General features: G+C 38.8%; 1 protein-coding gene across 11 annotated transcripts in view; it reads left to right on the top strand.

Annotated features, from left to right (window-relative positions):
* Positions 1–24,699, top strand: part of sulf1 (sulfatase 1) — a gene marked incomplete at its 3' end in the record, with an annotated part of 87,122 nt that overhangs the window by 31,284 nt on the left and 31,139 nt on the right. For 7 of the 11 annotated variants that reach the window (XM_084398185.1, XM_084398188.1, XM_084398186.1 and 4 more), the window contains exon 1: positions 14,813–14,998. The exons of the other annotated variants lie outside the window; for them this stretch is intronic. Of the gene's footprint in view, positions 1–14,812; positions 14,999–24,699 lie in introns of those variants that run through there. 11 annotated transcript variants of the gene reach the window in all.

The following is a 24,699-nucleotide window of genomic DNA, read 5'->3' as shown; positions in this document are numbered from 1 at the left end:
GCTCTGTTTTAAATGGCAAGGAGAACCTCATGCATTTTAATACGTCTTATGGCTTCAAGCAAGGAGCAAACACAAAACAAGGGAGGCAGTTTAAAGGGATAGTTCACCCATAAATGTAAGGTCTGTCATAATTTTCTTACCCTCACGTTGTTCCAAACCTGTATGAGTTTATTCTGTTGAACACAATATATATTTGAAAGAATTGGTAACCAGAAAGTTGACAGTATATGGAAGTCAATGGCTACCGTCAAATGTCTGATTACCAACATTCTTCAAAATATCTTCTTTTGTGTTCAACAGAAGAAAGAAACTCATACAGGGTTGGAACAACTTGAGGGTGAGTAAGTGATGATAAAACAGAACTATCCCTTTAAAGTATTTGTTAAACTCTTTCGACTGCAGAGAAGAAAATAACTATCATTAGTTTGTATGGTCAAGTCCTGAAGATGAAGCTGGTGTCCTGAGGTGGTATTGAATGGTAAGATAGCCTTTAGTCTCCAAGTGAGATCACATCTAACATGGGTAAGTTAAGCTTTTTCATTACTTCCATTTAAATCCACCCATATTTCCAATGTTCTCTACGCTTAAGGAATGGTAAAAAAAAAAAAGAAGGTAATTCTGTAGAAAATAAAAGATCTTTTAAAGAATATCTTTGTACATTCAATGGAAGTCAATAGGGTTCAAAACGAAATTGGGTCCCTTTGACATGCAATGTATGGACAAGGAGGTATTTTATCAATCATACAGGTTTGGAACAATGTGAATGTAATGAATAAAAGTAAATGACGAGTTTTTTATTGTTTTTAGGCATTTAAGTAGACCTTTTCGTTGAGCCATAACTGAGCCTATTTGTCTTTGTTCAGACTCAGCTGCAATGTAAAGCTAAGCCTTGACAGATAAGAGCCTAGATGGATGTGAGAGTTCACACCAACTTGACTTATCTAAGAGCATATGTTGCTACACACATGCAAGGTCAAAGGGCAACTGTTCTTTTCACATCTCCGGTGATCTCATTCTATAATAAAAACCCACTGACTTTTATTGGAGAACAAAAAAATGGCACTGAGACGCCACCGCGCTATGCAAAACACCTTGTTTGGGCTCTGCACCATTTTGAGGGCACATGCAGTTCTACTTATAGCTCTATTAATGATCATTATACTCCTTTCCAGATGTCCCCCTTGTTTAATGTTGCATGCACATGACAATTGAGTTCACCAGCTTGGCTTGGATGCAGCCCCACCACGTTCTTGTGTTTTTTGTTTTTTTTTCTAAAACCTGTGAAGGGTTGAGTATATTGGCCTTTTCAGTCAACAGCAGTTCAACGCATGTCTCAGTTCGACTGGTTCATGCTTTGGCATAAAACTGCATAGGACTCTTCATGGGAGATCCAAATCACAGGAAAGGCCTCACGCTTGCAAATGGATGACGTAGGAGCAGGAAGTTGGATCCAGTATTTGGTCTGGATCGCGTTGGCTGGGGACAATGTTGGCAAGGTGTTTGGAGATGATTTTCTCCATAAGGTTGTGTTGTCTAAAAGGGTTGAAGGAGAAACGCTAGTGTGGAACTTGGCCTGCTGTCAGCGCCATACGGTCTTGGCAGTGTGGTGATGTGAAGCCAGCTGGCTCTGGTTTTAACTGAGAGTGAAGGGAATTGTTTGGGTCCTACAAGAAAACGTTCACACAAGTAATCCAGTCTAAAATCTGGGTGGTCACTAATGTGCCATTTTAGATGTATATTCCTCTTTGAAATGTCATTTAAAAAAAAAATGTTTGGGAGGGGTTGTCTAGTGCCATGGCTACTTCACATCTGATTCCATAAGCAAGAGGGATCCACTGGCTTTTAGAGTTACTCGACTGCAGAGGCTTTGCTGAGCCACACGGCTGATGTAGAGAGGATTACATGGCTGCTTAGGAAAACACTTGGTAAATCAGAGTGTTATCGACTGTGTACACAACCTGTGAATCTAAACCTTTCATAAAAACCCGAATCCCACGGTGCACTCACAGCTTGAATTAATAAACAGAATGGCATTTACATGTACTGAGTTTAATATAAGCAGAATATTTGGTCAAATGTCTCATGCAGCTGCTGAAATAAAGCAGTTATATTTATCCAGCATACAGGGCATTTTGAAGCACAAATAGACATTTAAATTTGAATTGCTTTCAATCTACATAACATGTTAGATCATTATTATTCCCTCAAATGTGCCAACTACCATAAAAGCTGTCTGACTGATTTCATATTGAACAATGTAGATTATTTGCTCAAGATTTGCCAGCATGCATGCATTTCTGCATTGTCACTGTTCTTGAAGTTTGTGGGTTAATTGAGGATTATTTGACTGTATACAATTACTTTGAGTCCAATTCATGAATAAATAATTCACAATGGTTAGGTGAACCGGTTCATCTGATACAATTAAAAGATGCAAAATAACAATTCATTCACTAATCTGACAATGATTCCAGATTAAAATTTTGCTAAGTATGAAACATTTTAGTGAACAAATTCAAATGGGCAAAACTACAGTAAGTAGAAACCATTAGTGAGACTATTGAACTAAATCAAAAATTTTATAATGCCCTAAAATATCTATAGTTCAATTAGGTTTACCTGCTGTATTACAACTCCTAAGTAAAATGTGATTTTAATAGGATCTTTTCTTATATGCATTTTAATCTTAAGTCGGTGTACATTTAAAATGTTTAATTTATCCTTGTTTCCATTTTATTATTTTGTATTGCGTGTGCGTGTAGAATCAAGAGGAACAGCTAATACTTTATGCTGCTGGGGAAATATTGTCAAGTACACAGTGTTCAGTGTAACCAATGTGCAAATAATTACAGTAACTGATATGTTGCAATAACAGAAAAGATGAGAACTTAAACTGATGAATTCACAGGGATGGGTGAGTCTTTCTGTAGTCTTCAGCAAACAGGATGTAAGGTACAAAAAGTATGAGCTGCATTATACTGAGATATGAAAGGGCTAAGAGTCATATTGTTGTCTTAGCTTAGAATTCTGATCCACGTGGGTGGCAAAGAAAATCTTATTCTTGGCTTCAACAACTTATTAACCCTTGTGGGAGCCTTGGTGTGTGTTCTGTGAAAAAGCAGCTCTGAAGATGTAAACCTGCTTGATGATGCCTAACAGTGCTAGCGGTGCTATGACCTGAAGGTCATGCAGGACATTTCCAGATGCTTTTGCACTCATCTAACGCAGGTCAAAAGGCTTGTGTAAGAATGAAATACCAAGCTTTTCTTGACTTTTGAATTCAATTTTTTTTTTGAGTGTTCTTACAGATAAGAGGGAAACAGTTCTTCATTTTTTCTTTTTAAGAGACAAACTTCTCAAATGGATCAACCTTTTCAGGGTTTAGTTGCCATGAAGATGAATACTGATGCCCTTTTTCCATCCTTAGCAGAGCACAGCATAAACACAAATCTCAGGTTCCATGACTAGGATGGACAACAAGCCGCAGTTGATGGATTTCAAAATGTTTTTCTCTTAATTCTGTGGTGTATCAATGTCCAATGTGGAGAGAAGGGGAATTTTATTATTTTGTCATGGAAGAAACCATTACCTAGGCCTGAATGAAGGCATGGAGAAGAGTACAGGCCTAAATTGGCATTGTGTCACTGGAAACTGGAAACCAACACAGACACTCTTCAGTAAGTTAAAGTTCAATTAAAGTTCACCAAATGACTGTTGAATGATTAGAAAAGGATAAGACAGCACAGCTAACTATATGAGTGAGAGAGACTTGTAGCTCGTTGTAATTGTTTAATGTGTAAAGTCTCTTTGGATTTGTGAGCTCAGTGCTCTGAAATCCCATGTTGGGATTGACAAAGAATTGCAGATGATGGCCATCCTGCTTTTAGACTAAATGAATAGTTTGCCCAAAATGAAAATGGTAATTTACTGTTTTTCTGAACCTTTCTTCTGTGGAACACAAAAGATGTTCTGAATAATATTTCAGCTGTTTTTGTCCATACAGTGAAAATCAAAGGGGTCAAAAAACTGTTTGCACAAAGATGTTTTTCTTTTAGGGTTCCACAGGAAAAAAGAAAGTCATACAGGTTTGGATCAAAATGAGGGTGAGTAAATGATGACATGATAATTTTTCTAACTAATTCTGTGGTGTATCAATGTCCAATATAGAGAGAAGGGGAATTTTAGTTTTTTGTCATGGAGAAAACCATTGCCAATTTAGGTCTGGACTATATCCCCAGCCTCCATTCAGTCCTCAGCACTGTCTAAACATGCAGGATCTGAATCAGCACTCCACATCGGCTGGAGGAAATCACCTGGAAATCAAGCGTTCTGGCTGGCTGCTATCTATAACTGAGAAAGAAAGTAAACAAGGATGATAGTCGGCAGGAGAGGAAAGGAGGGGTGAATAAACTAGACTGATCTGTTTTCACCGTTTTGCAGAGAACACAGGCCATCAAGATCTCTTTTAAGAGGAAGTGGGATTGTATAACAAGTATTCTTTTATTTACTTCTCTTGTTTTCTGGTCTGAAATGTGGGTAGGCGTTCCAAGACAGTGGATGGGGATGGTTCTGGGTTTGATGTTGAGAACTATTCTTCAAATTATCATGTGAGGAGCTCAGGAACTGCTAATAAGGCAGTGAAATGTATTTCCGTCCAGGATAGAGTGCAGAGTTTTGGCTTCTAGTGGCGGGGGTGAGGCCGGCCGGCCGGTCCTTCCTTCATGCATATGCAAGCACATCCTGAGAAAGAAGCTTGGCTGAGTGTCAGGGGAGCACTACAAAAGATTGGTGCTTGACAAGAGGCTGAGCTCCCTGCCAGCCAGTAGGGTTACAAAGTGGAACAGAGAGCCTCAGCAATGTTTGCTAAGATCTAAAGCTGTTCCCTAAAGCACTGTTTACATTTCATTCACTTGCACAGCTGAAAAGTATAACCTCTTCTTTTTTTTTTTTTAGCTTACACTTCCACGGTCCTTCCCTTTCTTTCTCTTTTGACTCTGCAAGTTGTATTCTGCCATTTGGTCAAAGAATGTGTACCAGAGGAAATTATGTGGCCTAATGAGATTATTAGTTGTTTTGTTCCAAAGAATGCTCTCACACCAGTGGTGCGAAAGCCAGATCACCCACTAGCGGGAGGTTTTTCTTGGACTGCCCATCTGGCTGGAAGAGTCACACTGCCATTCACTGTTTTTGCATGCTGTGCTAATCAATGTTATTATCATTAACTAAAACTAAAACCATCAAAATTTTCATTTGAAATAAGATCTACATTAACTAAACTATATATATATATATATATATATATATATATATATATATATATATATATATATAAAATAAAAAGTGACAAACATAACTAAAATTAAAATGAAAACGCAAAATATCAAACATCAAACCTAATTCAAAATATTAACAAACTTTAATAGTATATTAAAGATAACAGTGCATAATTTGGAGGAAATTTGAGTAAATAAACTCCAGAGAGGAATACCGGATGGTTATGACAACTATAAAAGATTTAGTGTGGAGCGAATAGATTTTATTATGGGTACATTATGCAATTGTGGTTCAGGCTGCATAACAGATTTTACGTCATATGTTAATGTAACCCCCAAATCTGCACAAATTCATGGTTGATTTCAGAGGAAGCTCTATGAACAGTAGTCGTGCTGAGATGAACCTGATCCATGTCAAGCTCTCGTTCCTTAAATGGTGGACTTTTCTTAGCTGCTTGTGGGGGAAAGTGGCTGTCATTTGGAGATTAGAATAGGATTCCTCTCACAAACTGGCTTTTTTATGGCTGTCAAGAGGTTCCTCTCTGGTCCTTGTTTATTGCCTTTTGTTTAAATGGGCACCCAATTAGCACCGAGATGACAGCAGAGCCCCACCAGCGCCTTTTAAGATGTAGTGGGCTTCCTGCTTGTAGATGGACACACATGCACAAAGGCTAAATATAGCCCTGGCCTCACAGTCCTAACATTAGGCTGTGAATTATTATGGGGGAAACAGACAGATCTTGTGTGTTTTTGAAACTGAAGAGAGAGTTATACCAGTTCTGAATCAAGGCCGGTTATCCGCCATGTGCAACTGGCTCCGATAAAAGCACAATACTCCCAAACACAGAGGTATTACTGGAATTTGCACCTGTTGTAGGGCAAGCCCATGTGATCTGTTTCAATGTCCTAAAAGATGACCGCTGCTGGTCACAGCATTGCAGTTCACATTTGGTAGTAAAAGTGCCGAGTAGGAAAGAAAATGGACCATTTAGATATTCCGTGGTGATCTTTGTGGCTTTATATTATTATTATTTTTTTTATTTTTTTTTATTTTTTTTTAGATCTCAAATTCAGTTTAGCTTTTTTTTTAAACGTATTTTTATTTATATATATAAAAATCAGTGATAGCATTTTTTTTCTATTTATATATTGATTTATTTTCTACTGCAATACTTTGTTTTAAATAAATGAACAAACAAACAAATTAATAAATAAAGATGTTTATTTATTTAAAACATGCAAGTTAAATATTAAATAGCAAAGTTTTTCTTTGTTTATCTTATCTGTTTATTCATTTTATTTATTTTTCTATGTTCTATTAATTATTTAATTATTTGTTTAATCAATTTACATTTATTGAAATTGTATTTCTTTAAAACATGCAAGATAATTAAATACAATATTTAACATGTTTTAAAGAAATACAATGTAATAGATTTAACAAATAAATATTTATCTATCTATTAATTTAATGTTATTGATCTTTAAGATAAACAAATAAACTTTGATATCTTTGCTTTTTAACTTGCATGTTACAAATAAATTAAATATTTGTTTTTGTTAAAAACATGCAAGTAATATACCAAAGTTTGTTTGTTTCTTTGTTTATCTTAATTTTATTTTCGATATATTTATTTGTTTAATCTTTAATTACAGTACTACAGTACTTTAGTTCCCAGTACTTTCATTTTCTTAACTAAACACATTTTTCCATGAGTCTTTGAGCTGACCAACCCCCTCACCATCATTTAATGCTATCTCACACACAGGCACGCACACACACTGTGACGACGAGGACCTTTAAACGTGGTCATTCTCAGCGTGGCAGCTGCATCCATTCTCTGAGAGGCCTGGGCACAGACGTCCTCTATTGTAGCACAGGGCCATAATGTCCCCTTTCAACTGCCCCTTCATAAACAGCCAGGTGTGAGCGCTGTGAGAGGGGTGAAAGGCAGAACGTTGGAGGGCTTTGCTGGCACTTACCGCATCTATTTTCATACGAATGCTCCCTCATGTTCATAAGAAGAGAGGACTCCTAAACATTATAAATAACTATAGTGATGTGATAAAGCCCAGTGCTTGAGCTGTTGTTGTTTAGCGGCAATGCGCCGTGGTAATTATTTCCTCCTCTAAAAAAAGAGGCTAAATTTAAAGAGCTTCCTACTCTCATGCCAATCACAATTCGCCGGACCCTTGTCGCTTCCTCTACTCGAAGGCTGAAATTAGAATTAAAAAGCCACAGCCACTTCCATCTTCTCCCACCACTCATGGTTCTGCACAAAGAGCAATGCACTTGTATGACAATGAATTGTTTGTGCATTGTATGTGTGTGAGGTCCAAATCTGCATAATATATTACATGTCAAGATTTATAGCATTGTGAATCATTTATGCTTAGCCCATATACTGATAAACTGCTGTAATTATGCATTAAAAAAAAGGTGGCCAATTTCACAATGTAATTATTTAAATTTTGGGTCATGTAAAGACCTTATTCGGAATATCCAGTGTAGCTGAACATTCATTTGTCGTCACATGTCCAAACAAAGGTACTTCTGGTTGATATTTGATGCAGACAGTTTATCTAGACAGTCTATTAAAGAAATTCACTTTAAATATAATAAATAATGATAAATATAATAATTATAAATATAAAAAATATATATATATATATATATATATATATAAATATATATTTTTTATATTTATAATAAATAAATACAAAAAATATTTTTAAGTTAAATAGTGAATTTAAATAAAAAAATTGAGAATTTAAAGTTAATTTCTTTGCACTTTTTACAGCAACTATTTAACTAAATATGGCCTTTAATTGGAAAATTGAAACATTAGTTTTGGTTTGTCATCAAACGTTTCACCTTTTATCCCATCTTTAGTCCTGAACTGTCCTTTTGCTCTTCAGCTGTCCAGAAGCATTTAGCCATCCATTTACAATCTTCTTATCACTGCCCTAAGCAACCTCTAAGGTTGTGCGGGGGGTGACCGTTATCTAGACAACTATCCACCTCACACACACACACCAAACATTAATTCTCTGTCAATGACCTGCTTGCGGCATGCTTTTAGGGATTATACTCAACCAGCCATTTGAGGATGTCGAAGTGCGGACGGGGCCTCCTCACATGAGGATTTGCCTTTTCTGTCTTGTTCCTTCTTTTCACTTCTGGGTCTGAGAGGATTAAACCATGCTTCCGGACGTAGGGCATTATTTGCCTGGGATGAGAAAGCGAGAGGAAGTAGCCAGGATCTAGTGATCCCTAAAGATAGAAATATCAGATTTTATACAGTTTTGGAAACTTTAAAAGTTTAGTGTGGTTTCTGTGTAGGGTGAGTGAAAGTTCAAATTAAGTTCACCAAATAACCCAGAAGGCACTTATGTTTGGGGTGAATGTGGAATTCATTGCGTCTCATTCACTAATAATTGAATAAGTGAATGCAAAAGGCTCTCATGCAAAATATCCAGAACACGTGCAAATGCTTGTGAACTTTATAAACCATTTTTCATATGAATCCACAATTTTAAATGGAGAGAGTGTGCTTGCAGTTAGTAGAGTTAGCAACAGAGACTCAAAGCCTTTTATAGTGAATCTGTAATTGCTCAATCCATGATGTCCATTTACATCAGTGACCTCTGCGCTGACCTTTTCCTTTAACTGTTTAAGAATCAGATGTAGTCTAGGAATGGGATGTTGTTAAGGCCTGTATGAGGTAATGTAGCTGCTTTAAAAAAAAAATAATAATCTTTTATCTAAAGCAAAATTTGTACTCTGAGTATAAATTTGCATTGTAAACAAATGAATTACATGTATTATGCTACATCATAGTATTAGATGAATACATTTATATTATTTCCATAAATTGAGACACAAAAATGGGCATGAAGGTCTGCAACTCCTACTTTTCATGAGGTGCCAAAAGTCTTTTCTGGTGGAGGAAGGTTGGCAGGATAGGAAAATTCAGAAAGAAAAAATAATAATAAAGGAAATTCCATTAGCCTGGTGTCAGGCCTGATAACCTGCTAATGTATGATTTAATAAAAAGGGTTTATATTTCCCTTTGTCTCTCAATTCTTTTTTGTGTCATATGTGCTCAGTTTGTGCTGGCTTCAGACATTTTACATTCAAGTGAGCTTAATTAGAATGACTCAGTCCCGGGCTGAAATTAAATTATACCATGTAATGTGCTTTATCTTGCGAGAATTGCCTTTTTTTTATAGATTCCTTGGTATCTCGTTGGCCTTTAAATTCAGCACATTCTTCATGACATTGATTTTGCGACTGTTCATTGTTGTTTATGGTGACATGTAAAAATGTTTATGAATTTGACCTAGTTTTCATGTTGTCTCATTCCTAGAGTCTTAGATGGTGGGAGTTTTCTTGTCCTGGAGGAATACTTTTCTGTCTTCCGCCCTTTACTCTGACAATGCACCAATTCAAAGCCTGTTCCAGTGGAGATAGTGGTTCACACTAATGACCCTTGCTTGAGGTGCCTTTTCTGCAGTGGAAGAATGTTGCAGAATCTTTGTCTCTCTTGCAGCTGCTTCCCATCTGCTATGTATGCAAGATTAGTATCGCTTTATTCTTACATGTGGGGCTCCCATGGGCTAATAATTTACACATGCTGTCATGCCACACTGTGCTTTACTGTTTCTTGAGTGCTGAGCAGTGACAGAGCCTGAGGGATTCGAGGGATCTTGGGATTCTTGAGTGCCACTAAGCATGCTAGGGGCATACAAACACCAGGACAGTCTGGACAATACCCTGTCCCTTTCACCCAATACATCAATGTCGTTGTTCGTCAAAACAATGGTCAAGACAACCTGGGTTTGAAAGTGAATCAACCTAACCAGAACCCGACAGCAAAGTAGTAGGGAGAATGTTGCAGAGATAAAGGTTAATTGCCTTTACTTCAAACTAAAGTACGTTATGGTTTGGAATTTATAGTCATTTATAGCCGTTCTTTTATAGAAAATAACTTCAATAGGTCATTTAGTTTAATGAATTACCAATGTGATTTGAGTAAAATCATGTTATGAACTTCTGTACATGTCTTGGCTGCAATAATGTTTCAGAAATGCTAATGTACTTAACCATGCAGATGTTTTCTGGCCCAGCTTGACTGAGGGGCCCATATTGTGGATCTAGATGATGGTTCTGATAAAGACTACAGAGGAAATGACTTCTATATTCGGTTTCAAGCTCGATGGGCAATGAGGGCCTATGAAACCAATACACCGTTTGAAGTGTTAGTCAATAAGCAGCCTGTGCGCTCGTTCCCTGATTGCACATGGCAGCCATGTAGCCTAACAGCTAAAGTAACACTCTCTTCCGACAGTTGTTTCAGCTTAAAGCTGAAAATGGTTATTGCTTGGGATCTGGAGGCATTTATAGTTACTTTCGTCCAAGAAAGTACTTGACAACGCTCTTAATTTTTCTGGCAAAAGGAGCCATCCGCGGAGCGGTCAGTCTAGGACATGTGTGGGCAATTAGCTTGAAGTTAGCTTCCCCTGATCTGAAGCACAGAAATGTTTTGTCAAGAAATAAAAGTAAGTCTTAGCTAAGCAGTTTAACTGCTATTACATGTGATAGCTCTCTGGAGAAGTTTCCTTACATTAGCAGGTCTGTTATTGGTAATTATTTGGTTCCAGTGAGGCATGAATCCCCCTCCGCTCTCTGTAAAAAAAAATTTGAGACAGATATGCAAATAGTGGTTTAATGTCATTTTGACAGTGTGTAAACACAGTTTGTAGTAATAGGGTGAAATTACTTTGGTTTAAGTTTCAATAATTGAGGTTCCACCCCATAGTTATTGGTTGATTAGAGCCAGTGACACATGACATTTGCCTGTATACTGATAATTACGTTAACTAGCAATCGGCTTTGATGTTGAATCTCAAAGAACGGTGCTGACAATGGTGACAGTTGTCTGGGAAATCAAAGCGGTGCAATTAGTTTGCAATTAGCCTACTGGTTTACTGTTTGATCTGAGTGATGTCCTAGTCTGATGAATGGCATTCAATGATGTTTCTGAATAGCTTTTGAGTTTTGGTGCATCCAAAGTGAAAATGGTCTTCCCTTTGGGATGTGTTCTGTGTTTGACACCTAAGCTTAGCCGTTTCATATACGTTGGTGATAAAGATGTGGATATTTCAGGATAGTGATGGGCTTATTTGCTGAGATCAGAGCATGCTTGAGGTCAAAGCATTAGGCAGCTGACTCTATAAAGTCTTTGATCCAGAGTGCGACTGCATTGCACGCGTGCTTTTGGCACTCGAGACCGTGGAAGACAACACCACAAATGTCATTTATGTTTAGAGTCTGTTCACGCTCTCTCTCTCTCTCTCCCCTTGGCCCAAAGACACCAAATCTCATCCAAGCATAATGAATGAGATAAATGAACCAAGTAGGCCCCCTCTAGCTGATATACACATGCACAAGGTTCTCGCTGCACCTGTGAGGCTCATTTAGGCTTGTAGATGGGAGAGGGCCCTTGCAGGGGTTAATTCTGTGTCCCTCTTTTGTGTGTTGGGAGGGGGACTTTTTTTGGTTTTGCTCTGCACAGCCTAAGTGACCTCCTGCAGGGTCTTTAGGCTTAACTGACACAAGAACAGTTCATAGTGTCCTAGAGGCCTCAAACACGTAGGCTCAAAGATCTTTAAGGATTTTTTTTCACTCACTCCTTCACGTACCAACCATTTCTTTTTTCTTAGACGAGTTTTGTTAAATTATTTATTTGAATAATTGTTTTTGTACTACACTATAAAAAAAAGTTGCTGCCTTAAATTAATTGCAATCAAGTCATTTCAACTTAAATTGCATTAAACTGACTTAAAAAAAGATCCCATTTCAAACCTAGGGTTTTTTTTTTGACATAAATAAATTAAATGTCTTTGTCTTTATTTCGATGACAGTGCAAGGGTAAAAAGAAATTTTGGGGGGAGCAGAGAGGACTCAAACTCATGACTTTCGAAGCACTGCTTCACTGTATTTCAGAGCGCTTGCTCACGACGCTATGACTCTGACAAATTCATTAAATTAAATTTTTCTAAAAGATGTTGTCATTTATATTTTGAAAGATACTTGCAATTCCCTTGAGATCTACGATGGGTTTATTTTAGTCTTGGGCAGAGGGGTTTTAGCTGACAAAAATGTGGGAAACCTTGTTTTGGATTAACAAAAGACCATACCTACTGGTACAATAAGAGACATTTCTTGTCAGTGATCAGTGAGTCCACTAAATGGGATTGTTTGCCACTTCTCTTCCTCAAAGGCTTTTAGAAATAGTGGGGGTTGGGGGGCTGGCTTTGGGGTTTGAGGTGCGGCATGTACTAAGTGTGTAGTTGTAAGGGGGTGGGGTCACACTTTGTGAATTCAGTCAATCTAATTTGAGCTCTTCCCCTGAAGCCCTCATCTCATTCCCCTTTCCCCTTTTTCCAAACCTCATGTGAACCAAGACCGGGGGTTTTCATGCCCCTAATGAAAATAGCCTTTGTTGCTCTTAATCTAATATCCTGCGCATTTAAACAGCAGTGAAAATGAGAATCCTGCTAAAATGTTGGAAGTATCTGTTTTCACCCAGTAGTTCCGCTGAACACGCTGGCCGGAAAATGGATCAGAGCGAGTCACACAACTGCATGCAAATGGAATTAAGATGTGTTGAATGCATTTGCTGGAAATTTGTGTCCTGTTACATTGGAAACCCTTTAAAAACGAGTAGAAGGAAAAAACCTGTGTGGCGGTATCAAACCTGAGTCACTCTGTTCTTTCCATTAGATATGCTGTGCTATGCTGTTTTGTCGTCCGCTGGTTCTTATCTTCCCTTACAGCCTCTCCTGAAACTGTCACCAGTCAAGTATCTCTCCCAGATTGACACCCATTAGCACATGAAAGACGACACAGATGTAGAATTAAAGTATAAGACGTGCTAGTCTTCTCTTTGGCTGCCTGAATAGGGTACGTGATGACGTGGTCACAGTGTTTGTTTGATTTGGGGCTTTTGAGGGGTTTGTCACAAGTGAAGATTGATCAGTGTTTGAGTTTGGTCTGGGATAACTGAAACTTTTACCAGGTGTGAAAGCAGCTTTAAAGAATGCTAATAGGTCACTTAGCAGCCTTTGTTTTCATTTCCTCAACTGATGAACTCAGTTGCTAAGATAGCACAGAACCAGGGTTAGCATGTTTATTGAGCTGAAGTTTCATGAAAGAAAAGCCACTTTCTATTGACCTTCTAACATGAGAATGAGAAATGATTGGCTTTCAATTGTCAGTGCCCCACAAATCAGACTGTTTTTCTTGAGTATTAGTGGCATGAATTTTCTTTTCTTTTTTTATCCAATAAATAATCACAAGGTATTAAAATTGCAATGCATACCTACATACAAGGTGATTTTGGAATTAATTTACTTTATAAAAAATACTTTTTTTAAAAGTAAAAAAAAAAAAAAAATGTCAGGGTTGTCTTACTGTCCTGATATAATGAAGAAAAAAAGCTTTATTATAAGTTTTTTTTTTTTTTTTTTTTTTTTTCAGGACAAGGTTAGGTCAAATATTACAATGTCAATGTAATTCATTCAATTATTATGAATGAAAACTTTCTGAAACTTTCTTTTTTATATATTGGTTAAAATGTGTATCCAAAGTGTTACACCTTTTTCTTGGTTACACCAACCCAACATTTGAGTCCGTTAAATTTAAACTTTTGTTAAGACTTTGGTTGAAAGTTTTTCAAAAAAATTACATTTTTAGGAATGGCACATTGTATTTATTATTTTATTTTCTTGGACATTCCTCTGCCATTGACCGTAAGGCAAATGCTTCACTGAAGTTAAATTCAATGGAAAGTATGCTATTAACATTGAATATTTAGCCTGTCTTCAAATAAATTACAGTGAAGCTATTTAAATCCCACACAGCATTACAAATGACAGTAGCTAAAATAAATGAAACTAAATGGCGCTAATGATCCTGGCTCAGTCTCTTATCTCTGGAAAATCTCTTTCTCGCTTAACTTAAGGCAGTAGATTGCTAAGGACAGGAATGCTGCCGAGACAGCTGAAGATTTATAACAGGGAGGTGTGAGTTGGGCAGATGTAACAGTGTAGTTCAAACAGCAGTGCATTGTGGTCTGTACAAGTTGTTCTTTCTTTAACTGACCATACTCTTTTGTGGAGTTATTTTTTTTTCCCCCATCCATGCTTTAGAGGCACTGCATTTCAACTATATGTGTGAGTGAGATTTGAGGAACCCCAGGCTGCTTCTATGGGATTCCTGTGAACTACAAGTGGCAACATAAATGTTCATAGACGTGCTGCCCTCCCTCCCTCACTCGCATTCTCAATCCCCTCCCTCCTCTTCTCCTCTCCTCCCTCTCTCTCTCTAAATCTCAGGTTACCGTGGCTGGAGTTTTTAGACATCTCTGACTAGTGTTTCCCTTATGTCCTTGTCCCTGCCTCCAGCCTGGGAAGAGCCACCCAGTACCCTCTCTGATTGGACTGGGTAGTTTGTCTTGACGCACCACTGTGCTGAGTGCTGGAGGACGTGTTTCAACAGATGGTTGGGGTTAGTGTGTGTCATCACATTGGAGAACAGATTAGAGGAGGAAGGTTGTCTTCCAGGAGCAGTGTGGTCCCCACAAACACTCTGAGGAGCTCAAGAGCGAACAACCCACAGCGAGAGAAAGATCAACTCCATGAACAAGACTGATATCCAGGTACTAACACTTCTTATTCTCACTCTCTCCAACTAGTTTGTTTTTCCTTGGAGGGTCTGGAATTTTTAGTTCATCTGTATTAAATGTTTTTGGCTGTTTCAGGTGGTTCTCTTGTGTGAAGCTGAACTGCTGTCAGGTTTGGGATTTTTTAAAGAGGGGTATTTCTGAATGAGAGATTGTTTCTGACTGACGAGACGTCTTTTTGCATGTTATGCAAGTTTTAATGAACCATGTAATTGGATTTTCACTACATGAAAATGACATACCCTTTTGCAAACCTTGATTTAATTGCCATTTCTGTCATGCTGAAAAGTTGAAGGGAACATCTCACTAAAAATCATGACCTTTAGACTGTGCCAGTTATGCATTCACATAAATTTGATTTGAAGTGAAAGCTAGACCTTTGCTGCACAAACTATTTTTCAGACTGATCCCTGCACATGTTGCCGGCAAACAAGTTTAATCCATTCAATTTTGCATCAGTTGTTTAAATAAGCTCTGTCCTGCATTAAGCTGACACTGTTTTCATAATGAAGAAATGTGGTGTTAAGAACATCCCCTGGACCAGGTTGCAACATATGCAAATGGCGGGGTGCCTCTAAAGAAATCATGCCACAAGTTTCACTCAACTCCAGTAAACCAAAAAAAGGCAGAACTGCCAATGAAGAACTAGATGTCTAGCATTAATATGTTGCTGCCGGGCATGTATACAGCGTGAGGTGTTTGCTGAGGGGACTGTACAGCTGTAAGGGCAAAGGGGGGCAGAAGAATGATGCCAGGAATGCCACAAAGACAGAGCTGTGTGAATGATGTTTATTTACACACATTAATCAGCCATGTCAACATCACTCACTCACACACTGAAATTCATTTAAGAAAACCACAAATACATCAGCACTAGTGTTGAGATTTTACAATGAGGGCAGTCATTACCAGTGACGACTGCAGGATTATGAAGGGACGTGATTTGAGAAACTTGTTTCTTTTCGTTCAGTGTGTTTTCGTTTCTGTAGATGTACAGTTATGCCTTATTAGCTAATTTTTGTTGGCTGTGACTTCATTAGTGTTTGAAAAATCATTTGAGAGATGACGCTTATGCAGACATTACCTTTCGCTGAACCAATTTAATGCACAAGTGGATTTGATTTAATGTGAGGTTAAAAATGACCTTGCTAAATTAATCTTGATGGGTTGCATTAGTCGCCAAAAACTGTTTTTCATTACATTTCTTTAACACGAGCCATATGTAATTAGGTGTTTTAGCTCTGAGATCTTTGAGGAGATCTGAACTAAAGACTGTTTATGGTCTCAAACCCTTGGTTAAGTTTGAAAGCAGACAATACCATTGACCTGTTCGTTCTCTGCGAACAGAGCCATGTCGTAAACTTGTCAGTTACAGTTCTTCATCAATCACTTTCTCTAAGTGCAATTAGTTTTAAAGATACAGGCCTGCTTCTCATTTTTGTGCACTGTTTTTAAAAGTGAATGGTACTGTCAAAAAGGAAAATGTCGGTTACTCAAATGTTATTTCAAACGTGTATGAATATCTTTTGTGGAATGTGAAAGGAAATGTTGAATGTCCTGCATGGCCCCTCTTTATCTTAATGAAAGTGAAAGATCTGGGGTGTCGAGCTTCAAAATCACAATACAACACCATAAAATGTTGCTCTTCTGAATAATAGACACTGTATGATAGCTTTGTGTAATGAACGGATGAAAATTTTGGAGCTTGACAGCCTATTCACTTTCTTCATTGGAACACAAAAGGAGAAATATTTCATATTTGTTTTCCATATAAGAAGATGCAAACATGTTTGGAATGACACAAGGGTGAGTAAATAATGACATCATTTTCAGATTTGGCTAAACGGATATATGATCTTGATCCCAGCATCTTTGAGAGATTGTTGTGGTTTTGTGTCAGTCTAAACAGTTGCTGCAGCTGTTGTGAATAATTTGCAGTTATAGATTTGGGTCTGCCAACACTAATATTGTTTCAGTAGCTGTTCGGTCTTTTGGAGAGTTAGACCGGGGATCAGCTGTACCGTGAGAGTGGGACCACGAGAGAGCATGAACTCTAAGCTGTGTGTGTGTGTGTGTGCGCGTGCATGTGTGTGTGAGAGTGAGAGAGAGAATCTTTGTCTAACTGTCAATAACCATTCAAACTCTATGATCTAATATCCTGTATGTATTCTCAGTTTTCCTGAAGCTTTGGACATGTGTTAAGTATTTGAACCCCTGCCATTCGTGTTCACTTACCAACTCAAATCAAAAGCAGCGGGAACGCATGTGCCGCTGTACCGCATGGCTCTTGTGCCGTTTATAAAATGCCTCTTTGCCTTTAACTAGTTGCGCATATTCACTGCTGTTCTGTCAAACAAATCACAGTTGCCAGGGTGCTGGACATTTAACAGCCCATATGTACGATCCTTTCTGTCAAGTGCTGGAAAAATGGCAGCATGTGGAGGTGGCCACCGGTGCCAGCTGTTCCCAGGATACTCTGAGGAGCACCAGCCATTCCCACCACATGGACATTAAAAGTCTTGTTTAGATGGGTAGTGAGAGAGGAAATTGAGCCACACTGTGTAGTATCTGTTTATCTCTGCTTAATAATAGTGTTCCTGCAGGAAGTGAGGTGGTAATTTAAAAGGGAAGGGTGGGTGATATCAAGGCTGTAATTGAGAGTTGACAATGCTTCGGCATGATGTTGTCTCTCTTATCTGTGGCTCTTAGTCCTATGCTTTGGGTACACGGTTTATAATTTCACTGTGCATGTTATTGATCTCTCTTCATAGAAGGGGGAGGGGGGGGGTCGTGATGTTTGGATGATGCTTTCTGATCTAGGAACAACAGACTCATGGGAAACACTGCCACAGATGGCGCTCTCAATAGCGCCCCCAAGTGTTTGAAGAGCATCACTCTATTGCATCAGGGTCACGGTAGGCGAATCAACTGTAAAATGCAAAGATACTTGAGAACACTTGAGTTTGTCAGGTTGCCACATTGTAAGAACCATTAGGAGAATCTCTAGGCAAATATAGCTGTTCTTTCAAAAACATGTGGCGACTAGTGGTTCCTCTAACTCCACCATAAAGGAAAGGTTTTAAGGCACTTGAAATGATTTTGAGGCAACTTCAGACAGTATCTAGAGGTTCTCAGTGGTTCTGGCAATGGTCTCTCCACTTATTGTGTTTTTACAATAATACCCTTCTTAATTCAGAGAGGCATTCTAGAGTTAGGCGCTGACTACTTGAATCCCTTGGTGTCATGATAATTAAGGTAACTCAGCCAGTCATCATTGACCTTTGGCAAGAAAAGGCAGGCAGTTTTGCCGACAGCTCACCTAATAAAAGACAGCATGCAATGCTTTCAAAAATGTAACCTCCCACCCTTCTTGCTTAATATTTTTATTCAACTTCTGCAAGAATGAATTGAGTAGGTCCTTAAAGGCCTCTTTTGGACGTGACAGCTAAGCATACAACGTATCCAGACTCAAACGTACTCTGTTGCTGAACGACTTTGATTTGCTTTCATGTCTCTTTCTTGTCTTTACCATGGGGATATGAGTCTGACCTCTGCTGTGGCTTGCTCTTGAGTGGAATGCCTATAAACCTTTCATTGCTTTGGGTTTGTCTCGCCAAAGCCCAACAGGCAAGCCACTGGAGAGTCGTACCATCCAAATGAAGTGGTTCTGTGGTTTTCCTGTTTGGTTGCCATGGTGTGATCGATGTGGCAGAGAAGAAATTAGACGTAGATCAAGAGTAGGGAAATTGCATTTGTTTTTTTCCTCTTAATTCATTTAGCCAAAATGTTGTTTTTAGTTGAGTGACACTCTTTTATGATACAAAAAAACCCGGCAGCTTCCATTTTATTTATCTGTTCCAGGACCAGTATGAATACCTGTTTCTATCTCAAAGGAAAAAAATAAAGGAAAATATTGACTTAACCGCTTAATTGCGATTTTCAGATTTTACACTTTTTGGAATTGCAATTGACTCGCGACTATCTCAAAATATTACTTGTTCATTATTGCTACTTTTTGTCATAATTGCAACTATTTCTCATACTTTCTCTTGTGATTGCAACTTTCTCACAATTGCGTCTTTACATCTCACGATTGCAACTTAAAAATGTAGACTTTTTCCGAAATTACAATGATCATAGTTCTGACTTTTTCTTTTGCGACTTTCAACAGTCTCACAATTGTTAACTTATTTTCTTATGTGACTTTGATTATCTCTCAATGTAACTTTTCTTATTTAAAATTGTATTGTATATACATTTATATACATACTACTAGATTTTTTTTACTCTTAGGTTGAAACAGGCTTTCATTAGAAAAAGACTGGCCAGCTGAGGTTCCCAGAGGGCATAGCAGAATTCTGCTCAGGCTAATTTACATATGGCATGTTTGTCTCTGGCACTCAGCGTTTTAGGTTTGGCCTGCTGACTGTGGATTCATAAATGCATGTGAATATTTGGCTGCACGGCTTTTGAAAATGAATCCTGTGATTTTGAAAAGATCATACAGTCGGTGGATGGGGCGTGACCTGTAAGTACAGGTGTCAGAAAAATGGCAGTACACTCAAAGTTAATTACGTTACAAATGATGTGATCGCACGCTTCAAAAAAAAACAGCAAAGCCACACGCATTCACGCCTCAAGCGCTGGCGAAGTGAGCATCAGAGTACAAATTACAGGTTGCATTTCTGCGTGTGTCTGTGTGGCTGAAGGGATGGATGACAAATAGATTTTTCCCACTCAACATCCCACTCGTATCTATAGCAGAGTGACAGATAGGGTCAGGGATGGGTATTCTCATTGTCGTTTTTTCTGCATAGATTCTGTCTGTACATGCCCCACATTCTGGAAGTGTACCATTTCACACTAGGACAGAAATGCTCTGACTGGGACCTGCTGACAGAGCCCTCTATGCACCCACTTACCCCGCCCAAAAACAGTCTGGAATTCGATTCCTAAGCGCCCCAGTACATTTTCAGCTTTCAGGTAGCCACAGTCTTTGCTAGAATCCCTATGGAGGATCCCTTTCCCACTCTACAGATGAAGCGTTGTCGGGAAAATTCGTCTCGCGTACCTACCCCGAAGTAACAAAATAAAATAAAATTCTGTATCAAAATTCATAAGGAAAGACCAGTACTTTGTTTAGGCTTGGTTTGTAGGGAATTACAAACCTGCGCACATATATTCAAACGCACATATCTATAGAACCAATTCTTAATGCGCATCAGCGTTTCTCACAGGTTCGCGTTTAAAGTCTTTGTAGAGAGAATGGTGTCGTCTTAGCGGCCCCTAATTTAATAACAAATGATCGTTGCGACGGAAGCAAATCAGTCAAAACTAACTTTAGCTGGAAAATAACTTAACCGCTATAAAGCCAAAACAATCTCTGTTACCTTAAGTTATACGTTTATCTCTGTTAAAGCTGCTTTGAAACAATCTACATTGTTAAAAGCGCTATATAAATGAAGATGACTTGACTTGACTAGACTCAAATTAACATGCACTAGACAGTGCATGGCTTTGCTAGCCTCAAGTTTGTGATTTCCAGCCCATTTGACAACATGTAAAGCCACGTGATCACGCTTTGTCATTTGAGGTACAGCAACTAAGGCCCTGTTTACAACTGATATTAAAATGCATTTTGGGCGATCAGATCACAAGTGGGCGATGCAAAATACAGGTGAAAACAGGGTCTAAAACGTTTTGAGCTTTCGACCACTTTCAGAGGTAGTCGAAAACGCATTCGGCAGGATTGCTTTCGTAGTGTAAACGCTCATGTGGTCCGTGTTCGAACAGCCACAAAAGACTGTCTACTCTCTGCTTACTGACCTAACGTTTAAACATTGCGGGAACCGTGCTAGCCAGATTTAAACTTTGTTTCAAAATGACGAAAAACGTTCCAAGCACAATGTTCTCTCACCATTCCTGATTTCTAACACACTCACAGCGTTCGGCAGGACCTTGCGGCTGTCAGAGCAGAAACGAAAGCTGCTGCTCTCCGTATGTTGTTCCGTCTTCTCTGGGTGCATTTATATGTAAATTGCGTGAGCTTATTTTATCCAATAGATTGAAAGATCAGAAAAAGCCCATATATTTACTCCCGCCACACAGCCTCCCATCAAATAAATCAGGACAGAAATGGTTGAAAGTGGACAAAAGAGACATTAAAATACCAGGTGGTATGCGTCTCCCTCGTCTATTTATGATTCGATTCGACCAAAACACATCATAACACCAGGTGTAAACAGGGCCTAAGTCCCTTACTTTGGAGTTACTAAGTGCGAGTTGAAAGCTGATCCTGGCATTAAATGGAGTAACACTGTCTCAATCTCTCCACTTTCAGACAGGCCATATGGTCCAGTGGTGAGGCCTGCCGTGTGCGCTTGCTGGTAGACCAAGTATTTATATTTGGGGTTTGAACACATTTCAGTTTGGCTCATTAATGTAGCAATAAGGGTAATAATTCAAGGGAATCACAGTCTAATCCTGTTTTTACCTGGCTTTTTTTTCCTCCTCCTTTTACCTGTGCTCTTCTGGGATTGATTATGAATTGAGCTTCTTCCTTGTTGAAGAATCGTGTTAAAAAGTACTAATTTGTTTTGACAAGCGTTCCAGTAGGGATATTCATCAATCCTCATCAGATTTTCATGGGTCATTTAATCTGTATACATCTGTGGCCAGGTCTCCATGATTAACCTGCTCTCCAAGACACAGAACCCCCATGGTATAGATGTGGCCTGGTGGTACCTCTTCTATTATAGTGAGGGATTTATGTCTTCAGGCTTGTAATGGTGCCACGCGTCTTCAGTCAGCGAACTGCACATAATATTAGAATCACTTAAGCGGCAAGGATACTCCAGCTCAAACAGATTTGCTTGGCTCCCTACGTTCTTCATGTGGGAGCTGGCCACTGATTTCATGGAAAAGACATTGATTTATTTATTCAAGACAGTTACGTCAGTGGAAACTCACTGAAGCAATTTGAATATTTTCTTTATGTGGCATTTTAATGTGTTTGGTGTATTTGCCACTGTGGTAGAGAGGAATATTTCTTTAAAAATGAAATTAAGATGAAACATATTCTTTGGGAGGTTCTCTTTAACTGGGTTTATACTGCAATCTGGAGTTTTAAAAGTCTTTTTTTTCTACTTGTGATGTACGTTTTATGGAGAATATGAACTATACGTCAAAGGCTCTGAAAGAAGAGCATTTCTCAAGACAAAGAAGCACATTTATTATGGTATGGCTGGTTGCAGCTGTAATTAATTTTTCTCCCCCTCCCACCAAAGACCCATAAAATGCTTTTACTGTGTCTGTTTCTCTGTTATTTGTCATATACTGAGTTGATCAAAGGCCAAATGTTTGACATTGCCCCCCCCCCTCCATTATGCTGTCTATGGAGATCTGCTTTTTTGCTTCTTTCATTAACCACATACTTAAAGGAATGGCCTGAAAACCTCTCCAGCGAGACCTCCCAGCTGACCGAGAGGGGCGAGGATGGCTTGCTTCGGCTGCTCCAACTCGAGCAAAAACGCCAGGAAGAATCTCTGTTAGGCTTTGCTAGAATTCTGCCAAATTTGGTCAGAGCTGATTTCAGTCCTACCTGGCAATCTCAGTCGATTGTACTTGCGTTTAAACAGCAGGGTAAGTAGCCGGAGAATGTCGAGGAGGTCTGAAGCTTTGACTGGTTTATGCTGTGCCGACTTTGCAGGTGGCTAATGAGTTGGGCCTTCATAAGAGAAAGCTAATCTCTCCCAAAGCCAAGCCGAGGAGGAGCTGAATGGAATTTGCTTAGCTCTGAATTCTGTGCCCTGTATGTTTAAGCCTGTGAGCTGCTCTCTCTTTCTCTCTCACAGTCATTGAGATGCTGTACGGCACCCACCGGCGCTCCTGAGTCATGTATGCCACAGTACAGGTCACCTATAGCTCCACCGTCGCTCTCAGACAGCGTGACTTCAGGGGCCTCTCTGGTGCTAGTATATTGGATTATGGAAAAATCATAAAACTCTCGAAGGTGGCTCCAGCCCCCCTGCCTTGGTATTTAGAAATAAAGGGTAGGGATGTGTGCTTAGTTTGGAGATTAGAGAGGGGTTTTGGGTGGGCTTTAAGGTGTGAGTGAGGCCCAGTGGCTGGGGTTCTTGTGCGATGGCACGGTCGACTGCCATCAGCTGCAGCTGGATGAGGGTGTGTGCAAAGCTGGTGTCACTGGAGAACATGTTAATGTGAGCTGGCATAGCAAAGCAGCGTGGCAGCCTGGGGGAACTAAAGTGGCCATGGCATCAATGTTTTAAAAGTATTAGATCTCAAACTGTCTGCACAAGTTCACAGAAGAATAAATTACTTAATCTGTTCTACCACTGTCCTAATGTTTTATTTCTGCCATCTTAAGGCCATGACTTCAAGCAAATCAGCAAATCAAAGAATTACCTGTTGTGACGTCTTCTTGAACAAAATCAGATTAAAAAAAAAAGTTCGTTTAAATTTCGCTTCTGTAGTTTTTACTTGCCACTTTCAAACTACCATTGGTCTGTGGTGATTACGTAATATGTGTGCTCTGGAACTCCCTTCTTTGATGTGGAAATCTTCTCCGGTTCATTTCATCTGTTCAGTCTGTAAAAATGCGAGCAAAAAAATGTATACGCTGGAGATGCTTTATGGTAGAAATTGAAGTTGTAATTCTAATTGAAAGTGACACTGACACTGTTTTTTATCTTTAATACTCTAAAGCTTTCTTTAAAGCAACCTATTATATAAAGTGCTTTATAAATAAACGTGGCGTGATTTGTTTGGAATGCCGAAATACAGAAACATCCACATCATGCTTTTTTAACTGTGGTTTTGTCACCACTGTCATTTTTGTTGTTTACTTTCTGACTGAGAGGGAAGCACTTATTAACTTCTGCTCCCAGGGATGTTGGGATGTTTGCTAACAGTATACAACTGCAAAGGTATTTCACACATCTTTTTACCCTGAGCAAAGAACAAAAAAAAAAACTTTGCCTTGAGTATATCAGTGCCTTAAATCTGGGTCTTTGTCCTAACCAGCTGCCACAGGATAATTTTGTCCGTTGCCGGGTTTTTATTTGTTGCGTCATGCTGGGTAGCCCCAATTCTCAATGACCGAGATTCCTGCTCCCCCACAAAGAGCCTCTTCAAGATAAAACTTTAAGACTTTGAAGTCTGTGGGAGGCAGATTATTTTAATGATATTTACATAATTTATAATTAATGAGATGGAGTCCTCAGGTAACAGGACCCCAAAGCCCCCCTCTTTGGGGTTGGAGACTAGCATAAGACCGTTTTTTGATGATAGTCACTGCCATTTGCTTTGAAACCACAATGTCAAAGCATTTATGCTATTTAATGTGGTGGTTAAACACTAACAGTTCTCTGCTAAATATAGTCCCGTGCCTGTTGAAATGAGTTTTTATAAAAGCTTCTAAAAAATAAACAGAAATCATGAAGTAATGGTTCATAGTAGTTCATGTGTATCTTGTAAAAGCCTAAGCTTATTGCATTTTGGCTCTTTTTTTTTTTTTTTTTTTTTTTAAATACACAACCACTAGAATTTGGTTGTTTTGGTCCATTTCTTCAAAAACCACCAGATACTGTGGTCAGGATGGATATCTTTAGTCTACAGGCATCCATATGCCATGTTCTCCTATTTGGACATTGGCATTT

The sequence above is a fragment of the Rutilus rutilus genome (assembly GCF_951802725.1).
Source record: "Rutilus rutilus genome assembly, chromosome: 24".
Classification (NCBI taxonomy): Eukaryota; Metazoa; Chordata; class Actinopteri; order Cypriniformes; family Leuciscidae; genus Rutilus; species Rutilus rutilus.
Note: the sequence above shows the minus strand (reverse complement) of the source record. Positions and strands in the feature narration are given on the sequence as shown.